Genomic DNA, 23,712 nt, shown 5'->3' with positions numbered 1-23,712 from the left:
GGTCCGCGTCACTAACCGCGCAGGTCCTTAGTCGCTGCAGCAATAACTTTTTCTGGTTTTCCGTTTTTTCCAAAAAAGAACGATGTGAGTAGTTTTACGTTTTTTCAAAAATTAAAGGATTGGTTTTCCGTTTTTTCCAAAAAAAAGCGATGTGAGTAGCTTTCCCTTTTTAAAGGATTGGTTTTCCGTTTTTTTCCAAAAAAGCGATGTGAGTAGCTTTCCCTTTTTTTAAGGATTGGTTTTCCGTTTTTACCAAAAAAAAGCGATGTGAGTAGCTTTCCCTTTTTTTTAAAGGATTGGTTTTCCGTTTTTCCAAAAAGAACAATGTGAGTAGTTTTCCTTTTTTCCAAAAGCTAAAGGATTGGTTTTCCGTTTTCCCAAAAAAGAACGATGTGAGTAGTTTTCCTTTTTTCCAAAAATTAAAGGATTGGTTTTCCGTTTTTTCAAAAAAGAACGATGTGCTGGATTTTCCTTCGTTTTACGTCCCATAAAAACAAGGGCGTTTTCTCGTTTAGCTAACCCTAAAAATGAGAATCTTTAAAAACATTTTTACCTCGTGATTGGGCTTGGCCAGGCCCAATTACACTTTATAGCTTTGATTTCGAAAACATCTGTAGCTACTCCCAATGACAAAGTGAGGGAGTTCCTACGCCTCTTTAGATACTTCCAATGACAAAGTGAGGGAGTATTCTATACTATCCGTTGACAAATCCCAATGACACGTGAGGGATATGTCGACACTTCAAGTGATGACCCTTAAGTCAAATGTTATCACCCGGGGGCTCGTGAGACCCTCGCAAAAACAGGTCACCATGGCTTGTGCGACGCACTCCGTCTAATACTTTGACCATCGTCTTTCTCCAAGACTCAGTCAAAGTGGGGGCTAACTGTGGACACCTACTTTTGTCCCCATTCCCGAAAGGGAAGGTTCGATGATGAAAGCATAAATCTTCACTTGACAACGCATCTCCTATAAAATAACGAATCTCGATCACCCCTTTTCATTTCACCTGAAACCTGCTATTTATAGAAACCTGCTAAAAATAGTAACTGCCGTATGTAGACACCTACTTTTGTCCCCATTCCCGCAAGGGAAAGGTTCGATGATGAAAGCATAAAAACTCCACTTGACAACGCATCTCCTATGAAATAAACGAATCTCGATTCCCCATTTCATTTCACCCGAAACCTGCTATTTATGGAAACCTACTAAAAATAGTAACTACCGTAAAAGGTAGCTTCTAAAAGTGGCAAATCATAAAAGATAGAAACCTGTCAGAATTAGGTGTTGCACTCCAACATAAATCCTAAATGAGATAGAAAACTGCGAGAATCCTATTCCTAATAGGGTTCGGAAATAAGAGTTACGTATTAATTAAAATCCTAACGAACCTAGAGTTCGTAACGGGCCCAGACGCATTCCGTCATGAAATTGATACGCGCTAAAAGACTCGAATTAATCTCAAACTCTACGGATTTTAGGAATCCGAATCTGACTAAACAAAACTGCCCGGATCCTATTTTCAACGCCTGGCTCTGGGCGCCGAAATCTTCGGCGCCCAGGCCTGGGCGCTGAAAGTACCTGGGTACGTGTTTTTTCCTAACTCTTTGCGGATTAGAACTCTGCAATTCTATCTTTCCACGAACTCTTCCCTATAAATAGGCCCCTAGTTTCGACGTGAAACAAAACACAACAACACATAATATATTTTGAGTATTGACTCTAAACCCCTTAGCCTAAGCCTCTCGCTGCGAAACTGTTCACGCGTTTTGTCGCAATCGATCCATAAATCGAACAGAACGTATCCTGTCCCATAATTGAGATTCGTTAAATAAAAAGGAGAAATAGCAAAGTCAAAGTGGTTAGTTTTCTGAGAACCGTGACGCACCTCTCAAGGGTGCGTCGTAATGTGTCCCTTTTCGATGATTTAACTGCTTTCCTCGCCCTTTTTATGAACTGTTAAACTAACCTAATATGATTGTTCTATCACGCCTAACAAATATAATATTTTTGGGAAATCGGATTATCATGCTAGGTCCCTTAATGTTATTTAAATCAGATAATCATGATCGGATTAGTATTATATGTTGCATATTGCTAAAATCAATTCAGATTAATTTAATAGTTAACGCATGTCCCTTCAATTATTTATGCTGAGCTAGTAAGGATATCCTGCCTCTGGAGTTATCGACGAGCGAAGTACTCCTCTCGGTAGTTACAGTCCCCCGAACCCTCAATCTCTACCTTGCGGGTGTATATTGAGAGATCCCCACACCAGGGATCACAAGGGAACCTACGGCTGTCGTGGTCAAACATAATTGCACTCCCTTTATGTCACGATAACCGGGTTTTGTCAGTTTTTCTCATTGTCGTTAAAAACTGAATGGCGACTCCTATATTACTAGTCAATTGAGTGTATACTCACAGGAAATCCAATTACACTTGATTGAATAAAAAGAATCGTCACACCCACGAGGGACGAGGTCACGCATTAGCCTCGCGCTTTTTCGACCCCCTCACAGTGGCGACTCCGCTGGGGATAGTGAAGGAAATACTCGTGCTTGTAGGTAATCAAAATAGCCGAAGGGTGAAACGATCCTACCCCGCGTTTATTTCCCCATCAAGTTGGGACGACCTGAAGAATCAGCATATTAATGTGAACGGGCAGAACATCATAACGAATCTCGGCTCCCTCGGGAGTTGGGACTAAGGATACCTTTTTTTCGTCAATAGGGGGGTGCATACGCCGCGCATGTTTCCCACTCGGTACTTGTGCAGGTAGTACACCTATCCCGAACCCAATCGCTCGCCCATTAGGTCCCTCTCGCATGCATGCCCCCTTGGCTTGCACTTGCGGGTTGGCCTCTTGGGCGAAATTCGTCTGTTGAAGACACTACCTCGACCGGGGCATGTGTTGGATCTACGATAGAAGCGGTACCAAGCCAGGCGCAAATAAACTACCCATAGAAGCCTATCATAAACTACGTGGCATATTTAATTTTCAAATCCATGTTTGTAATATAGTTATGTGTAGCGAAATGTGTGATTGTGTGTGACAAACTATCCTAGAAAACGAACGACCTCAAAAAAACTGCCCAAACATTCATAGACTAATTTGCCAAAGAGTTATACCAAAACACGTGTTCCGCAAACCCGAATGATCGCCACAAAAATAGCGACGCTCGGGATGGCCTGTAACAAATCCCACAAACGATGTTACGCGTAAAGGACGTTATTAGGCAAGCACGCAAGTCGAAGTCGCATAAACAGAAGACAGAAAACGAGAACCAGCCAGGGACGCATTTTCAACGCCCCTGGCTGGGCGCCAAAATTTCTCACGCCCACAGCTGGGCGCTGAAGTTGCTGCCTGGCCTTTTGGTCAGGCACAGCAGCCTCGGTGCCCGCTCATAAAAAAATGTACGTAGCAAAAAAAAAACTTTTCGAAAAAATTTGCTGCGAGGGCGTATGAAAAGGCACTCGACTCTAAAAGCGACTAAAAAATAAAAAAATAAATAACTCTTTGTGTCGTTGTTAGGCCTCCTACGACGACGATGTTCGGCACCAAAACCGAGCATGCTAATTAAACGACCTTGAATGTCACATGGGCGAAGTATTCAAAAAAATAAATGTTCGAATAAAGTCTTCAAGGAAAAATAATGTTCAAATAAATCCGAGTCTAGACTAGGCTATGCCAAAATACAATCCAAATCCTAAGTCTTAGTTGTCTTATCCATAGAATCGGCCCTAATGCTTGGTGTCGTTCTGCAAGTTAAAAGGTTAAACCATATTGAGTCTCCCTTCCTAACATTAAAATCAATAAGCACCCATATGTAATTGTCATCCCTTGCTAAGAATCCACGGCCTCAATACTCTCTCACCAATAAAAAGAATATACTATAGTATTTGCAAAATGGAAACAGTCACATTCTGGAAATCATCCCCCATAGTCGCACAACCCCAAAGTGAACCTAAGGTGTCAATACCATTGGCAAGAAAAATTAATGGCCTCAAGGCTTATAATCACATTGGGTCACGACTATCATAGTACTCTCGAGTCACTCGCTCCTTGAAATACTACTAAGTACGGACTAAAAGATTTTCCATGAATGCAACATGACCAACCATGAAAATACCCAAATCGGCATACCATAAGGCTACCATTGGGGTAAAGAAATACACACTAAGAGGGAAGCCGCACTAATTATTCTAGTCTTGCAAAAATAAAGATTCGATCTCCCCAACTAACTACCTTGCCAACATTAAGCAAAATGGCGCATGACAAATGAACACCCAAGGGTTAAAATCTGAAGTGTCAACCAACAAAAGTTATGGTCCAATTAGCCAAAGTCTGAGAGTCGCTTGGTCAAGTATTATAGGCATACGCCACGTCATTATTTTGAGTCTAGGCCACCTCCTTGTATTCATACACGGGTTATAATCAGAAAGATTAATAAAAGTTCGAGTCTAAATCACAACTTCCAATTAAATCCCAGAAACTGAAGTCTGAAAAGAAAAAAAAAATCATTTTCGATGTAATTCTTTCGTTAAATTTCAATAAGGTGAAAATAACATTTTGAATCTACGCTATTTGCACATTTTAAGAAACGACTAAATACGCTTGCAAAGTAAGACAATTTAAAAGGTCTACTATAGGCCTACCAAAACGAGGCTCACTCAGTCTCGCCTCGTGACTTAAAGACCACAACCATATACCTTTTAGCCAAAAAAAATTATGTTGGGGAGAAATCCCATGCAAAAGGAAAAAAGAGAGAGAGAAAAGGAAGAGCGAAAAGAGCGATCCATGAAATACTTAGCCCGTGCCTCCCAAAGTGCGGAGTTTACCCAAGTAAACAAAGGAAAAGAATTGAGTCAACCAATCCAAATTATATCACAAAAAATATACATAAAGTTCTACGATTTCTACCCTTTCCAATCCTTATGTTCTTAGACGCCTTCGCTCTGGGGCCCCTGTTCAGCTCATTTAACCCATCCATGTTCTCATTGCCATAACCCAAGAAACCCTTACCCCGACTCTTGTTCTTGAACTTGTTGTCAACTGCAAACCACGTACGGTCATTGACACGTGCGTCATGCCCATTATTTCCAAAGCCCAAAACCTGTTCTTACACCACCAATAGCATAATGACCATATAACTTGTGTGGATACATCCTGTTGATATACCCTTGAGCCGTCCCCATGCTGCTCATTGGCCTTGATTGATGTAAACTCGTGACACTAGCTTGAGGCTGCAAATTGTGAGTCCTAGAAGATGTAATCCTTATGCTTGACCAATACCTATACAAATTCTCCTATCTCATTCAACCCGTCTTTCAAGCCGTCTTGAGTCACAAACAAAAAAAAGGAAACAAATGAAAAGTACAAAAAGTAATAAAAAATAAAAAGGGAACTTTGCAAAGCGCCTCTAAAGTTAGTCTAAAAAGAAAAAAGGAGCATTTAGCGCACCAAAAAAGATCCTCCCAGAAGTCATTTTCAGCGCCCAGAGCTGGGCGCTGAAATCTTTAGCGCCCTTGCCTGGGCGCCGAATCTCTCTGCTTGCTAAAATTTGTCCAGAAGTGCTCGTCATTTTATCCGCACATGCACGGAAAAATAACGAACACTTGGAGGGGTACAACACGTATTCAGGTATATGTACCAAAAAAAAAACACATGAAAAGAAAATACATGTACTTAAAAAATAAAACAAAATTTTGGCTTACGGCAAAGCAGCAGATTAAAATAATAATGAACTTCACTTATCTCATCCTATTTCAAACATTACGGTTCCACCTCAGAACGTACTTGTTTAAAATCAGCATTCTAAGAAACCATTTTCTAGGCTAAGAACTACGCAAGACCTGATTCCAAATTAAATCTATTTAAGGCGGATACGTAGGCAATCCATGATTCGGTCCAACCAATTTGCAAAAATATTAAAACCTATAGAAAAACAAGAATAAAGAATGGAAGTCCCTTATTGAAATTTAATTACTTGCAATCCAAGCCGAAAGGAAAATTTAAGTCAAAGGAAGAATCCAATTCATCAAGATGCCAAAATTAATGAGCATACATCGAAAAATAAGGGCACGTACCCTTGCCAGAAGGAGCTCTCACACTCCTAGGCACTTAGCCAAGACTCAAAAGATCGCTTTGCCTCAATTGAATGGGGGCTAGCGCAAGCGTCCATGACCCTTAAAATACTCGACTTGACCCTCCCTAAAGCGAACTAACTCACTTAAAGCCCTTTTTTCACCACTAAGACACAGTCATAATCGCCAACAAGTAATAAGGGCAGTAAGCTTGCAATAAAGAGGATTGTTCTACGGCGTCGCCCCATCGTTCCTTCGAGCTCAGGGCACCCGTTCATGGTAACTCAAATGCTCGCAAATCCCCTTTGAAAAAAATCAGACATTGTCAATAGGACTTGGCACTTAACCAAGGCTCACCCTACTCAGACATATGACACGGGCATCTAAAATCGAAATCTGAAAGCATCATTAATGGGAAAACATAATAACAACTGGGGGCTAAAAATTGAAATGAAAGAGCTAGGGAAAGAACTAAGTATACCTTGACCTTTTGTGCAGACATACACCAAGTAAATCTAAGTCAATTTGAAAACGGTTTATATTCCCGCAATTCTGGAAAAGATGGCCCTAAAAGCCTAAAGCACATGCCAAACGGGCATGAGTATATCTTGACGCCTGCACCCTGGCTTCCAGCAAATCCTTAGACAGCATTCCAAAAATCGTAACAGTATTCATGTAATCCTGTACGAACCCTTCTATAAGTCAACTTACTTAGGACACCTCGGACTGTACACAGTCAGACTCGGATTTTAAATAATTTTCAAATGATTTTCAAAGACTTCTTCGAACATAATAAAGTGTCGTCGGTTTAAGCTAAGTATGCGTCTATCTCAACGTTGCAAGTGAGTCAAAAAGATTTTTAAATATGATTATGGGTAAAGAAAGGCACCTTTCTTTTGGTCAAGGCACACTACGACATGCGACTACCTTGACCATGGCAATGTCGCACAATACGACATTTACAAGAGAAGTAGCAAAAATCACTACTCGAACGTACCTCGCACTAAACGAGTCTGGTTCAAACTATTCATGATCCGTGTCACCATGAATGCATAAAAACGTATGCAAAACATTATAGCACCAAGCCAATCCCGTAGCAACAAATGGGGGCTTGAGAAGAACACTCTAAAAATGCTCGAAAAAATGCTCGAAATGACGATTTTATCGCAAATTCTCGACGCTAATGCTATACATATGTCATAGGGGCTCAATCCTAAGCTTTAATCGTGCAAAACGAACCTTAGAATGGCTACAACCCCTCCCAAATTCTAAAGAACTACTTAGAATATATAAAGTCACCCCACTATCAAGGGTAACTGAAAATCGCGAGTCACCAAAACTCCGATCACACTACTGCACATAACGCTCGCCCTACAAGCGCCCGTTACACAGTCTACGTCGTTCCAAAGCCAAAGCGAAAGAAAAATCAAGGATAAGAACTGTCAAAATATACCCAGAGATAATTTTCAACGCCCAGAGCTGGGCGCCGATATCTTTAACGCCCCAGCCTGGGCGCTGAATATCTCTGCTTGCTAAATCTTGCCCTGATATAAAAACAAGAAAGAAACACCTATGAATCCTCGCATCGAACGAAGTAATAAGCCGTGCAAACCCACGCAGAAGGTGCTACACTTATTCGAGCACCTGAACAAGGCATGATGAAATACTCCAATGCAAATGATATCCCAACACCTGGAAGAATGTTCTAAGACACGCCGTTAGGTCACACAAGCCTACGTCGCACCATAAGTTCAACCGTCCCACGGTACAAGTCTAAAAGAAGAGTAAGGCATGTTGCACTAATGTAGACACGACCAAGAGCACGTGTAAAAGAGGCAAAGACTACTTGTCGCCCAAATTCAAAATGCAAGCCACACGACTTCTACATTAAGGATTAAAGGTAGCAAAATATTACCTACCACGGAAGGGATAGCTCGCACCTACACGAGCGGCATCTTTCTCGAAAGAACCTACAAAAATCGTTTGCCAAAAGGAAGCATCCCAACATGCATACTTGGGAGCTCCAAGCTACGAAACAACCATAGCAAAATAAAAAAAATCTCGAAGCAAATGTTTGAACAATCGAAAGGGCACGATGTTTGAGCCCACTTCATGAATGGGCCTGAACCCTATCAAGCTTCTAAGCAAACTATTCAAAATCAGTCTTTGCTCAAAAAAAAAAAAATTAAAAAAAATATAAAAAAAAAATTAAAAAAAATGAAACAATTCAAGCAATCTGATTAATGGACCGCACACAACGACCATTCTATGAACGCTCGTTCGCACATACATATCATCATTCACGAACACGTTCAAAAAAATATAAGAGCGATCAAAGTCTTACACCTCAAGGTATGTTCCTCGTGCCATATAGACTCGCCCAACTATCGCAATAACTGTACGCCTTAAGAGCAACAGTTCCTTAAAATAAATCGCCCCAAAGCAACAAGCACCGTAGTCCATCAATCGGCTACGGCTTCTCAAGAAAATCATCACGTTCTAAAAACAAAGAAAAAAACAAAAGAAGAGAGAATACATAGAACTTCCAAGTGAAATAAGCGAATGAACAAGAGGCCAACTATGTCATCAAGAAACCTCGCCAGAAATTATTTTCAGCGCCCAGCGCTGGGCGCCGAAATCTTTAACGCCCAGGCTTGGGCGCCGAAAATGATCACAGACCCAACAGCTATGACTTCTATAGGGCCCTGCCATATTCATTTGACTTGAAAGTTGCCGATTTCTTTACTAAAGTCGCACTCCACGGCTTCGCTAAAATAGCACACTACTATAGGAGGTCGCTCGCACATACGAGCGTGACCCCAAACATGATTACAAGATGCAAAAAACAACCGACGAGCCCCAACGCTTGGCGGCTCGCGAAAAATTAAACTCCAACGAGGAGCGCGCGATCAAAATCACATTCCCAGACTGCGCCATACACCATATCATGTTTGGATATCTCAAAAAAAAAAATATTGTTAAACAAAAATATACACAGTGTGGACCCACTTATAGGACACATCTAATCAGGAAATATTACGACCCACCAACAGGTTGTAATCGCCAAAAGCTCTTCTACATAGGCAAAATAAGAAATTCAAAATGGGCTCGCCCACCCTCAGCGGGCGGGGTCTGCGTCACTAGCCGCGCAGGTCTTCAGTTTTCGAAAAATAAAGTCTTCAAATTTAAAATAGGCTCGCCATCTTCAGCCGGCGGGGTCTACGGCGCAAACCACGTAGGTCCTTATTTTCAAAAAAAACAAAATAAAATTTCAAAACAGATTCGTCCACTTCTATCGGACGGGGCGTCCACCCTCAGCGGACAGGTTCGCCATCTTCAGCCGGCGGGGTCTACGTCACAAACCGCGTAGGTCCTTATTTTCAAAAACATCAAAACAGATTCGTCCACTTCTATCGGACGGGGGGTCCACCCTCAGCGGACAGGCTCGCCCACCTTCAGCGGGCAGGGTCTGCGTCACTAACAGCGCAGGTCCTTAGTCGCTGCAGCGATAACTTTTATCGGTTTTCCCTTTTTCCGAAAATTAAAGGATCGATTTTCCCTTTTTCCGAAAATTAAAGAATCGGTTTTCCCTTTTTCCGAAAATTAAAGGATCGATTTTCCCTTTTTCCGAAAATTAAAGGATCGATTTTCCCTTTTTCCGAAAATTAAAGGATCGGTTTTCCCTTTTTCCGAAAATTAAAGGATCGGTTTTCCCTTTTTCCAAAAATTAAAGGATTGGTTTTCCCTTTTTCCAAAAATTAAAGGATTGGTTTTTCGTTTTTCCAAAAAAGAACGATGTGCTGGGTTTTCCTTCGTTTTACGTCCTATAAAAACAAGGGGGTTTTCTCGTTTAGCTAGCCCTGAAAATGAGAATCTTTAAAAACGTTTTACCTCGTGATTGGGCTTGGCCAGGCCCAATTACACTTTACAGCTTTAATTTCGAAAACATATGTAGTTACTCCCAATGACAAAGTGAGGGAATTTCTACGCATCTTTAGATCCTTCCAATGACAAAGTGAGGAAGTTTCTATACTATCAGTTGACAAATCCCAATGACACGTGAGGGATATGTCGACACTTCAAGTGATGACCCTTAAGTCAAATGTTATCACTCGGGGGCTCGTGAGACCCTCGCAAAATAGGTCACAATACACCGTGGCTTGTGTGACGCACTCCGTCTAATACTTTGACCATCGTCTTACTCCAAGACTCAGTCAAAGTGGGGGCTAACTGTAGACACCTACTTTTGTCCCCATTCCCGCAAGGGAAAGGTTCGATGATGAAAGCATAAAAACTCCACTTGACAACGCATCTCCTATGAAATAAACGAATCTCGATTCCCCATTTCATTTCACCCGAAACCTGCTATTTATGGAAACCTGCTAAAAATAGTAACTACCGCAAAAGGTAGCTTTTAAAAGTGGAAAATCATAAATGATAGAAACCTGTCAGAATTAGGTGTTGCACTCCAACATAAATCATAAATGAGATAGAAAACTGCGAGAATCCTATTCCTAATAGGATTCGGAAATAAGAGTTACGTATTAATTAAAATCCTAACGAACCTAGAGTTCGTAACGGGCCCAGACGCATTCCGTCATGAAATTGATACGCGCTAAAAGACTCGAATTAATCTCAAACTCTACGGATTTTAGGAATCCGAATCTGACTAAACAAAACTGCCCGGATCCTATTTTCAACGCCTAGCTCTGGGCGCCGAAATCTTCGGCGCCCAGGCCTGGGCGCTGAAAGTACCTGGGTACGTGTTTTTTCCTAACTCTTTGCGGATTAGAACTCTGCAATTCTATCTTTCCACGAACTCTTCCCTATAAATAGGCCCCTAGTTTCGACGTGAAACAAGACACAACAACACATAATATATTTTGAGTATTGACTCTAAACCCCTTAGCCTAAGCCTCTCGCTGCGAAACTGTTCACGCGTTCTGTCGCAATCGATCCATAAATCGAACAGAACGTATCCTGTCCCATAATTGAGATTCGTTAAATAAAAAGGAGAAATAGCAAAGTCAAAGTGGTTAGTTTTCTGAGAACCGTGACGCACCTCTCAAGGGTGCGTCGTAATGTGTCCCTTTTCGATGATTTAACTGCTTTCCTCGCCCTTTTTATGAACTGTTAAACTAACCTAATATGATTGTTCTATCACGCCTAACAAATATAATATTTTTGGGAAATCGGATTATCATGCTAGGTCCCTTAATGTTATTTAAATCAGATAATCATGATCGAATTAGTATTATATGTTGCATATTGCTAAAATCAATTCAGATTAGTTTAATAGTTAACGCATGTCCCTTCAATTATTTATGCTGAGCTAGTAAGGATATCCTGCCTCTAGAGTTATCGACAAGCGAAGTACTCCTCTCGGTAGTTACAGTCCCCCGAACCCTCAATCTCTACCTTGCGGGTGTATATTGAGAGATCCCCACACCAGGGATCACAAGGGAACCTACGGCCGTCGTGGTCAAACATAATTGCACTCCCTTTATGTCACGACAACCGGGTTTTGTCAGTTTTTCTCATTGTCGTTAAAAACTGAATGGCGACTCCTATATTACTAGTCAATTGAGTGTATACTCACAGGAAATCCAATTACACTTGATTGAATAAAAAGAATCGTCACACCCACGAGGGACGAGGTCACGCATTAGCCTCGCGCTTTTTCGACCCCCTCACACCGTAATGGGTAGTTGTTAAAAGTGGCAAGTCATAAAAGACAGAAACCTGTCAGAATTAGGTGTTGCACTCCAACATAAATCCTAAATGAGATAGAGATTACGAGAGAATCCTATTCCTAATATGATTCGAAAATAAGAGTCACGTATTAATTAAAATCCTAACGAGCCTAGAGTTCGTAACGGGCCCAGACGCATTCCGTCACAAGGTTAATACGCACTAAAAGACTCGATTAAGTCTCAAACACTCCAGATTCTAGGAATCCGAATCTGACTAAGAAAACAGCCCAGATCCTATTTTCAACGCCTGGCTCTGGGCGCCGAAATCTTCGGCGCCCAGGCCTGGGCGCTGAAATTACCTGGGACGTGTCTTTCCTAATTCCTCGTGGATTAGAGCTCTACAATTCTATCTTTCCACAAACTCTTTTCTATAAATATAGCCCAAGTTCGACGTGAAAAAAGGAACAACACACAATTATTATTCTGAGTATTGACTCTAAACCCCTAAGCCTAAGCCTCACGCTGCAAAACTGATCACGCGTTCTGTCGCAATCGATCCATAAATCGAACACAACGTATCCTGTCCCATAATTTGAGATTCGTTAAATAAAAGGAGAAATAGCAAAGTCAAAGTGGTTAGTTTTCTGAGAACCGTGACGCGCCTCTCAAGGGTGCGTCGTAATGTGTCCCTTTTCTTTGATTTAATTGCTTTCCTCGCCCTTTTATGAACTGTTAAACTAACTAAATCTGATTGTTCGATCACGCCTAATAAATATGATATTTTTGGGAAATTGGATTATCATGCTAGGTCCCTTAAAACAATCTAAATCAGATAATCGCGCTCGATCTAGTACTATATGTTGCATATTGTTAAAATCAACTCAGATTAGTTTAATACTTAACACATGTCCCTTCAATTATTTATGCTGAGCTAGTAAGGATATCCTACCTCTGGAGTTATCGAAGAGCGAGTACTCCTCTCGGTAGTTACAGTCCCCCGAACCCTCAATCTCTACCTTGCGGGTGTATGTTGAGAGATCCCCACACCAGGGATCACAAGGGAACCTACGGCCGTCATGGTCAAACATAATTGCACTCCCTTTATGTCACGATAACCGGGTTTTGTCAGTTTTTCTCATTGTCGTTAAAAACTGAATGGCGACTCCTATATTACTAGTCAATTGGGTGTAAACTCACAGGAAATCCAATTACACTTGATTTGACAAAAAGAAACGTCACACCCACGAGGGACAAGGTCACGCATTAGCCTTGTGCTTTTTCGACCCCCTCACACTTATCGTGCACCTTCGCCATGGCAAGGAAGTCTAGGTCGAAAACTCAGGAAGTAAGCATGGAAATGGAGCATCGAAACCTCGGGGACCTTCAACGGATTCGCAAGCGCTTAAAACGCGATCGATTGATGAAGTTCTTGGCGTGGAGGCATTAGATTTTGGGATTGAGAATGAGATTCTCACTCCAAAATCGGGTTTGCAACATCTTCAAGTTCGATCCGAAATGAGGCATTCGTTCAATGAATTTACGCAGCATATTTACAAATTAATAGGAAATGCAGGTAGAACTCAAACCTGAAATAATTTGGAAGTGGGTACAATTCCTATTTTGCATCAGATGAATGACGAAGATGATAATGTAACTGATAATGAATCTGATGATGAGTCTAATCATATTGTGGATACTAATGATTTGATTGAACATGAATTAGAACCGATAATGGAGTCGACTGAATTGCCTGATAACTCTGTTTTTCCTATTGAAATTGATTTTGATGATATTCAAGAGGAGGTTGATTTCTGGAATTCTGTTGTTGTATGCTATGTTGTGGGAGCTAACCCCCCTATTAATGTCATGGAAGGATTCATTAGGAGGATATGGAAGCAATTGAACGTAGATAACGTAGTCATGGTGAAAAACGGTATTTTCCTAGTTCGATTTAAGACTATGGATACAAGGGATAAAGTTTTAGCAGGACACTACTTCTTTGATAGCAAGCCCTTGATTCTTAAGCCCTGGATTGTTGATATGGACATGGAGAGAGAAGATGTGAAACTTGTGCCTATATGGGTGCAATTGAAGCTCAATTTTAAATATTGGGGAGAGAAATCCCTCTTTAAAATTGTGAGCCAGATAGGTAAGCCTATCAAGAGGGATTTTGCCACAGCATGAAGAGATCAATTACAATATGCAAGGGTCATGGTGGATGTTCCAATGTCACGGAAGTTTCCTAAGGAAATATCTTTCAGAAATGAGAATGGAGAAATGATTAGGGTCATGGTGCTCTATGAATGGAGGCGAACTGTGTGTGCAAACTGCAGAATGGTTGGTCATATGTCTACTGAGTGTAGGTTGGGGAACACTAAGAGGGTATGGGTCAGGAAACAACCAAGTGTGGCACACACTGAGAGTGCTGCAACTAAGTTTGTACTTGTTGAGAATGACTCAAACTTGGATACAGAAGGATTTCAAATATCACTTAGGCCAATTAGAGTAAGGCCTTCATTAGTGATCCCAACTCAAACTATCAATGCTTTCCAGATATTGGGGATTGAAGGTCAGACTGAGGGTAAGCTTCCCAACTTAGGTAAGCTTTATCAAAAGGTGTTTACAAAATGATGTTTTACTAGTAACTCTAGTTATCATTCTGGGGGGAGGATTGTTGTTGCTTGGAAATCTGGTTGTTTTACAGTGAATGTTGTTGTTGCATCTGGTCAGTTTCTTCATTGTCATATCACTCCTATTAGTGATATGCCTAGTTTTCATTGCACTTTCATTAATGCCTTCAATGATCATGGTATGAGAAAGGAGTTATGGAGAGATTTGGGTGTTCTTAATACTCAGGGCCCTTGGATTCTATGTGGGGATTTCAATTGTGTTATGGCTGTGGATAAAAGGATAGGGTCTCCTGTTAGGCATGCAGATATTGTTGACATCAACAACTGTATGCATTTGTGTGGAATGGAGGATGTTAAGTGTGTGGGTAATCTGTACACTTGGAATAATAAACAACAGGGGTCTGATAGGGTCTTCTCGAAGCTATATATAGTTCTAGATAATCAAGCTTGGAAGGGGTGTTATCCAACAACAGAAGCTTGCTTTATGCCTGAAGGTCAGTTTGATCACTCCCCTGGTTTGCTGACTGTGTACCCTTGAACTAGTGGAGGAAGGAAGCCTTTTAAGTACTTTACAATGTGCAAGAGTTCTCCTACTTTCAATGATACTGTCCAGGAAGCTTGGAATGCTCAAATAAGTGGGAATAAAATGTTTGTGATGGTTAGTAAACTGAAGAAAGTTAAGGTTGCTCTTAAGGACCTTAATAAAAATGGCTTTTCTGATGTTCAAGTTGCTGACCTGTGTGCCTATCATGCTATGATTGTTTCTCAAGAGGTCATGCATTCTAACCCTAATGATCAGGGCCTTGCTGATAAGGAGTTAGAAGCTATTATGGATTATATGATTAAACATAAGGCATATTTGGATTTTTTGAGTCAGAAGGCCAAGCTGGCATGGATTAAAGCTGGTGATGAGAATATAGCTCATTCCCATCAAAGTATTAAAAGCAGGAATATTCAAAATCAGGTGTATATCATTCATGATATGGGGAAGAGATGGAGAGACAAGCCCACTGATGTTTCAGAGGCATTTATTGAATATTATAAGCTATTGTTGGGAAGTGTTCAAGAGTCTAGAACTCCAGTTATTAAACAGGTTGTTCAAACTGGACCTGTCTGTCAGGAGAATCACAAGGAAATTCTTACTGCACCATATACTGTAGATGAGGTGAAGGCATCTCTCTTTTCTATTCCAGGTGTTAAGGCACCAGGACCTGATGGGTTTGGTTCTTACTTTACAAGGATGCTTGGCATATTGTTGGTGAGGAAATTATTGTTGTTGTCTTAGATGTCTTAAAACATGGTAAGCTGCTAAAGGAAGTGAATCACACAGTTGTCACTCTAATTCCTAAGACCAAGCTAGTGTCCAAGGAATGTCAGTAATTTCAGGCCAATATCTTGTTGTAACACTCTATATAAGTGTATTACTAAAGTTCTATGTGGCAGATTGAGACAGGTGCTTCCTGATCTTATTCTGGAGAACCAAGGAGGTTTTGTTCATGGTAGATATATTGTTGACAATATAATGGTGGTACAAGATCTAGTGAGGCATTATGGGAGGACGGGAGTGAAGCCTAGCTTCCCGATGAAAATAGATTTGCAGAAAGCCTATGATACTGTATATTGGAAGTTTCTGAGAGAAACGATGGAGTATCTGGAATTCCCAGTGAGTTTGTGAGTATAGTTATGGAATGTGTCACTACACCAATGTTTTATTTGATGATCAATGGCTCAATGCATGGATTTTTTAAATCTCAGAGAGGTTTGAGACAGGGTGACCCCATTTCTCCTCTTGTTTTTGTTATATGCATGGAGTATTTGTCAAGGATTCTGCATAAGATGAGTGATTTGTCACAGTTTCAGTTCCATCCAAGATGCAAAGATATTAGGCTCACTCATTTATGTTTTGCTGATGACTTGATTCTCTGCTGTAAAGGTGAATATCCCTCAATTTATCTCTTACTGCAAGCCTTCAATTTGTTCTCTAACTCTTCATGATTGAAAGCCAATCACCAGAAATCTTCCATTTATTGTCATGGAATGTCTGATGGTGATGTTCAAAGGTGGTGGATGCTTCTGGTTTTATCAGAAGTACTTTACCATTTAGATATCTAGGAGTTCCCATTTGTTCCAAAAAGATCTCTACAGCTCAATGTGCGGTGTTGGTAGATAAGATGACTGATATGATTAAAGTGTGGAGTTCTAGGAATCTCTCTTACATAGCTAGAATGCAATTAGTTAACTTTGTCTTGCTTAGATTACATATGTACTGGGCTCATATTTATGTGCTTCCAAAGAGTGTTCTTCAGGATATTGCGAAGATTTGTAGGGCCTTTCTTTGTAGTGGGCATGCTTATAGTAATAGGCCAAGTAGCATTTCATGGGAGAGGACTTGTTGTGATAAGCAGGCTGGTGGTTTGGGATTTAGAGATGTCCTGTTATGGAATATTGCCAATATAGGCAAATATGTGTGGGCCTTGGTCAATAAGCAAGACAATGTTTGGATCAAATGGGTTACTTCTGTGTATCTAAAGGATGGGGTCAGGTGGGATTATTAGCCTAGTACTACAGCTAGTTGGTATTGGAAGCAGGTCTGTAGTACTAACTAAAGAGAAGCTGAAAATGGTGTATACTGAAGCAGAATTAAGAGCAATGCCTAAGTATTCTGTGAAGCAAGTCTATAACAAACTGGCTGGTAGCTGATATGTGCGTTTTATATAGTGTTTCACCCCCGTCCCTTAGTACTTTTTATGTGTCAAATGAGCTCTTAGGAGCCATTTTTAGTACTAATATGCGTTATTGAGTGTGCCTTGAGTTTCGGGTTTGATTATGAGAAATCGGTCTTTTTAGACCCGTTTCATGGTGATTTAGGCCACTACGCGAGCCCGAGGAAGTTGGGACCTTTTTCGTCGACTTTCGGGAGCCTTGGATGCTTATGGTCGAGCCCCGAGAGTTAGACTCGGTGATATGGGCGAAGGATATTGAAGATTGCAAATCGCCCTATGAGCTGAGGGCGAAATGCAACCATCGGGCGGAAAGAAGAGGAAATTAAAGTCATCTACGCGCGCCCGATCGGGCGCACTTCGCCCGGTCCGGATCGGGCGGCCAAATAAGAGCAGCTGTGAAGAATTCACAAACCGCCCGATCGGGCCGACTGTCGAGCACTTCGCCCGATCGGGCGACGCCAACCTCCAGCAGTTTTCGCGCATTTACTTTTCCGTTTTTTAGGCTTTATTTTGGCAAACTATATAAACAAGCCTTAGTTAATTTGAGAGCCATCTTATTTTCTAGTATTAGACCCTTAGTTTATTTGCTCTTAATCTAGTTTTCTCTCAAATTTGTTCCAAGCACTTATTTTTGGTTTCAATCAAAGCTACAATTTTTAGTTCATCCTTTTGTTCTACATTTAGGTATTGCTTTCTATTTTGCTTTATTAATTACTTTTGATCATGTTTTCCATTATGTTGATTACTTTGTTAATTGTTACTATACTTGAGTAATTTATTTTCTAGGGTTTGGGGATCCTTGAACAATATGAAGGGACATTGAATAATTGTGATTGTTGACATTATAATTAATTCCTATTGATTGGTTTATTTCACTATACAATTAGATTTGCGCAGGTTTAATTGTGGTAGTTATGCAATATCAAGTTAAGATTCGAGAGATACAATTTGATGTTTAGGCTTGTGTCAATAGGTGAAATTAGGATTAATACGTAGCGAGATCCCGTTAATTCTAAGTCTATGATTAGTATCGATTCGAGAGAGCATGCTAGTCTAATTAATTACCTTGTTGATTATCGCGATTGTTTATTGTCCTGGATTGTTATTTGTTGGTGAACCTACACCCTAGATTCCTTAGTTTATTGATTCTTATTCGTTTAATTATCGTAGTAGTTTTAGCAAACCATCAAACCAACTCTTGTTCCCAATAGTCTAGTCTGATTGATTAATAGTAGAAAGAACATTGTTTCCCTGTGGATTCGATCCTAACTTCCCTTGCTGCCTAGCTAGTGGACTTAGGTTATTTTTGATTAGGTGATACGACTTTAGCCTGTCAGTAGCAGACCTAAGGTTCATTGGGATAAATTAGTGTGGAATAGGCTTAACACCCCCAAAGCATAGGTTTATCTCTTATCCTTGCAATTCAATCCATATTGCAAACTACAGCCAAGCTGGCTAAAATTGGCATCAGTACATAACTCTGCAAGTTTCTTAATTTGTGGTCAGGGTGATGAGAATCATCATCATCTCTTCTTTGAGTGCTATTACAGCAGGCTATTCCTGGTGGAAATGAAGGCATGGTTGGGGATCAACACTACTGCTGATGATTTGCACCATCTATACAAAAGTATCAAGCATGGCAGACTCACTAAATTCAGGAAGCGGGTGTATTATGCAGCAATAGTGGCAATGGTGTATCTGATATGGAGATGTAGGAATACAAGTTTGTGGGAGTATTCCATTCCTGCTGTTAAGACTACAATTGGTACTCTGAAGCAAAATGTGAAGAGTAGAATACAGGCAGATTTGCCTAAATATGTAAACAGAAGTGATAGTAGTTGGTTTGTGAATTTGTAAGCTTTGTAAGCCTAGTTGGTGTGATGTGTTTGCTAGCTTCTTGTTGAAATGGTCCAACCTAGTTGGTTTATTTCTCTTGAAGTTGTTCTAGATTGTAATTGTTTGAGCTTTAATATTATTCTCACTTGCTTAGCAAAAAAAATACTAACATATATATATATAATAATTTCCCCATGTGAATTAATAATATAAAGTTCCCAACCAACATGCTTGCACCAATCCTCCATATAAACATAATATAATTCTCAATAATATAAATTCCATACTTAACAAATTTGCAATCCACATCCATCATGCAATATCCAACATAATAGTAAACATAGAGGTTTAACATAGTTTCTATACATGATACTAATTCCATCAATCACATAGGTATGTACGTACCTTGCGTAAACAAATAGCGAGGCCACTATAACAACTCAAAAGTCGCCTACGGAGAATTCCCCACCTAAAAACAACCAATACAAATTCATATCAATTCTCCTTGAATTTACAACAACATTAGAGTAATTCAAAACCCTTCCTAAACATATTTAGAACATTCCCCAATATCAAAACTTAATCACTAAACCTCCTAGCATAGTGATTACTACACTAATGGTCACAAATCATCATAAACTCCAATAAACATTGCCTTTATAAATTTCCAGCAATATAAGATAATTTAAAACTACTCCAAAATATATTCAACACTAGTTTAGGGCCCGTGCAACGCACGACTACTACTAAAACAATTTATTATTTTAATAGTAACTAAAAGACTTGTGATATTAGGAAAACATGAGAGTAAAAAGGATATATGAAAAAGTATAAATTCAAAGTTGTGTAAAAAAAATTCAAATGAACTAAATTTCCATATTACTATGCAAAGTTAAAAATTATAGTCGTTTACTTGTATGTAGAACGATCTAACAACGTTAACCAAACCCAAATGACTCAAGACTAATTTTCGAAAAGATCTGAGCATAAGCGAGTTAGTCAAATACAACATATTTTGAATTGAGTAAAATCTTGATAAATAAACTTATATGTTAGTCTACTTACCATGTATTATTATTTTAATTAACATTCTTACTTAACAGTTACCATGTATTATATAATTAATAGTAGATTAACATTAGAAGTTCATTTATCAATATTTTTTATATTTCTTATCAGATTAAAAAGTAATAAAAATACATGAATAAAATTATATCATAAAGAAAAAAATAATATTGATTTCGCTTTCCTCCAATAATATATTATGCAGTACACATCTATGGTAGTTAAAAAATATTTTTATCTTAGTTTCCTAAAAAGACGTAATGTAATTTATTTATTTTAAAGCAAAAAAATAAAAAAAATATTTTGGCGAGAAAAAATCGCACCAGGAAATGGCACGTGTCATTCCTGGTGTCTCTTTTAGTATATAGTAATAGATGCTTAAAATCATAAAAACAATAACTTTAATAATCTATAATCATCCTACCATGATTTAAAACTATTAAAACCTTAAAAATTCATGCTTTAATAATTTAAAACCCTTATTTCAATCAACTCGTAGAATCTGAAAATTAATAATTTAGTTATACAAAACATGTAATCTGAAATTCATAATTTAATCATAAAAATTATAAATTTAATTCAAGAAAATATGAATTGGATTAATAAAACGTAATTAAAATATTAATTAGTTTAGGGTTTAAGAATTAACCAAAAACAAGAGAGGAGGGAGGTTGGCCGGTGGATAGGCGTGGCACGGCAGCGTGCAGGTGGTTGTGGGGCTGGGCGACGCGGCTGGAGGCGGCAGGTGGTCGTGCGGCTGGGCGGCGCGAGCGAGCAGGAAAGAAACGAAGAGGAAAGGGTTCCACGGGCGAGGGAAATAGATGAAGAAGGGCACCGACTTGTGCTGGTTGGTCGGCGGCGGCGATGCAGTAAGGGTGGTGGCTGGTCGACGGTGGCTACAGCAAGAAGAGGGAGTAGCAAAGTGTCGTGAAAGAGGGAGGAGAAGAACAGAAAGTAGGAGGGAGGTTTTCACGTGAACTTGAGAGGAGTGAGGAGAGAGAATTTGTTGTGTGGGTAAACTTTGGGGTTTAGGGGGTTTATTTACTTTGTGGGATTTAATAATTGGGTTAGGATTAGGATTCCCTTTCCAATTTGAGAGTGTTTGAGTTCAAACCCGATTAGAAATACTTTTCCAAAACTGAAATGTCTCTATGTTTCAAATCTTTTTGAATTATGATTCTAAAAATGTTTGATTTCAAATCATTTAAATATTTAAAATACATTTAAATAAAATTAATATACGTTAAATATGTATTACTAAAATTCACCAATTTCATTTAAATATAATTAACTATATGTTAAAATATAATAATAAACTTTTAAATTTACGGGGGATCACAACAACGATCAATCATGATCCATGCCAATATATAAATAATATAAGTTCCCAACCAACATTCTTGCATAAATCAATCACGCCAACATAATATAAATCTCATAATATAATTCTCATGCTCAACATGTTTATTCAAAGGCATCAACATGCAATTTTCCACATAGTCAAGTTCATGAATAAATTCAACATGGTTTCTACTCATAGTACCACATCCACAAACACATAGGTATGTACGTACCTTGTGTAAACAAATTGGGAGGCCACTTTCACAATCTCAAAAGTCGCCTATAGCTAATTCTCCACCTAAAAACAATCAATATAAATTCCTATCAAATCTCCATGAATTTACAGCAACATTACGGTACTTCAAACCCTTCTAAACATATTTAGACCATTCTCCAATGTCCAAACTTAATTACTAAGCCTCCCAGCATAGTGATTACTACACTAATGATCACAAATCACCATAAACTCCAATAAAATATGCCATTTACAATTTTCAGCAATATAAAATAACTTCAAACTACTCCAAAATATATCCAACATGCTTAAAATCATAAAAATAATAAGTTTAATAACTTATAGTCATCCTACCATGATTTTAAAACTATTAAAACCTTAAAAATGCATGCTTTAATAATTAAAGCCTTATTTCAATCAAATTATAGAATCTAGAAATTAATAACTTAATTATGCACAACATGTAATCTGAAATTCACAATTAAATCATAAAAACTATAAAACACGAATTATATAATTAAAAAATTAATTAGTTTAAGGGTTTAAGAAATAACCAAAAAAAGAGGGGGAGAAGTACTGGCCGGCGGGCAGGGAGGCGCAGCAGCAGGGCGGTCGACGGCTGGTGGCACGGTGCGGCGGGTGGCGCAGAGGTGGTGGCGTGCGCTGGTGGTGGTGGTGGCTGACTTGCACAGGGAGTAAAGAGGAGGAAAAAGAGATGGAAAGAACGAGGGGGAGGAAGAAGGGTGCCGACCTGACTGGGAAACAACGACGGCTAGTGCGGGCGGTGGACAGCGGTGGCGCGGCAAGGGGGTGGCGCATCAACAACGTGGATTAGGTGGTGGTGGCTGGTGTTCGAGAGAAAAGAAAAGAGGAGGAAAGGGATGCACGTGAAAGAGAAAGAAGAGAAGAAGGAATTACGTGAAAGAGGAAGAGAAAGAAAAAAAATGTTGTGGGTCTTGAGTGAAGAAGGAGAGAGAATTAATTGTATGGGTTATCTTTGGGGTTTATGTACTTTGTGGGATTTAATAATTGGGCTAGGATTAGAATTCTTTTTTCAATTTTGGAGTGTTTTAGTCCAAACCCGATTAGAAGTATTTTTCAAATCCAAAAGTGTTTCCATATTTCAAATCATTTTCAAAGTATGTTTATATATATATATATATATATATATATATATATATGTATATATATATGTATATATACATATATATGTATATATATATGTATATAGGACCAGGTTCTGGTGAGAACCTTCCTTAAGATGAGAACCTCTACTATAATGAGAACCTCTAACAACCGTTAGATTGAGATGAAACGAACGGCTGAGATTCAATCTAATCTAAATCCTCCAAAACATGCTGACTTCTTTCTCTCCCCAAAAAAACTACTGTTATGACTGTTTCTCTCTCTAAAAATATGAGATTTCTACGCGCTCCAGTTTTCTTCGAATTTCCGAAACATTTGTCTCAAATTTAGTTATAATCTGTCAACTAAAAGCTGCAATTACAGTTGATTTCTTCGCAAATTCAAAATTTCTAACGTTTTACATGTATTTCCATCTTCAATTTAGGGGTTCGTCAACGTTTTGGGGCGAAATCAAAGACTAACTGTTTAAGTTGGGGAAACTAATTCAGATTTTTGTGCGACACTGTAAAATCGAGATCAAAATCAGCTATTTTTGAACAAGTTAAATTAGGTTTTCTAATCTTATTCGTTTGTTGATGTTGTGTTTACTTTTGCTAATTTTTTGTTTACTTTTTGTCAATGTTGTGTTTACTTTCGATGATATTGTGTTTACTTTTGCTGATAGTCTTAATCTGTGTTCTAAAATGAATGAGGGTGATGGAGATTAATCTAAAATAAAATAAATAAAATTCAATTTAAAATCAAACATTAATCCAATGGGCATATTTGCTGAATTATTAGAGCACCACGTAGAATTATTAATGGTTTCGGCCAATGAAAAATAAGATTTCTGATTTATTTTGAATTAAAAAATTGATTGCCATGTAGATAATTAATTAGTGCCACGTAGATATTTTAATTAATTACTTACTAATATATACAACTCCATCTAAAATCAAAAACTCTGATAATTAAA

The 23,712-nt window shown here is 39.0% G+C and overlaps 1 protein-coding gene across 2 annotated transcripts in view; it reads right to left on the bottom strand.

The window, feature by feature from the left end:
- LOC130470332 (DNA-directed RNA polymerase III subunit 2-like) overlaps positions 1-22,703 on the bottom strand; it is a 34,350-nt gene extending 11,647 nt beyond the window's left edge. The window contains exons 1-3 of one of the 2 annotated variants that reach the window (XM_056840306.1): positions 22,166-22,703; positions 21,610-21,674; positions 19,376-19,439 (exon numbers count right to left, since the gene is read on the bottom strand). The gene's annotated coding sequence lies outside the window, so the exon portion shown is untranslated. The remainder of the gene's footprint in view (positions 1-19,375; positions 19,440-21,609; positions 21,675-22,165) is intronic. The other variant, XM_056840305.1, reaches the window with a different exon arrangement.
- Positions 22,704-23,712: the final 1,009 nt, after the last annotated feature.

The sequence above is a fragment of the Spinacia oleracea genome, chromosome 3 (assembly GCF_020520425.1).
Source record: "Spinacia oleracea cultivar Varoflay chromosome 3, BTI_SOV_V1, whole genome shotgun sequence".
Classification (NCBI taxonomy): Eukaryota; Viridiplantae; Streptophyta; class Magnoliopsida; order Caryophyllales; family Amaranthaceae; genus Spinacia; species Spinacia oleracea.
This window is presented reverse-complemented; position numbering and strand designations above follow the sequence as displayed.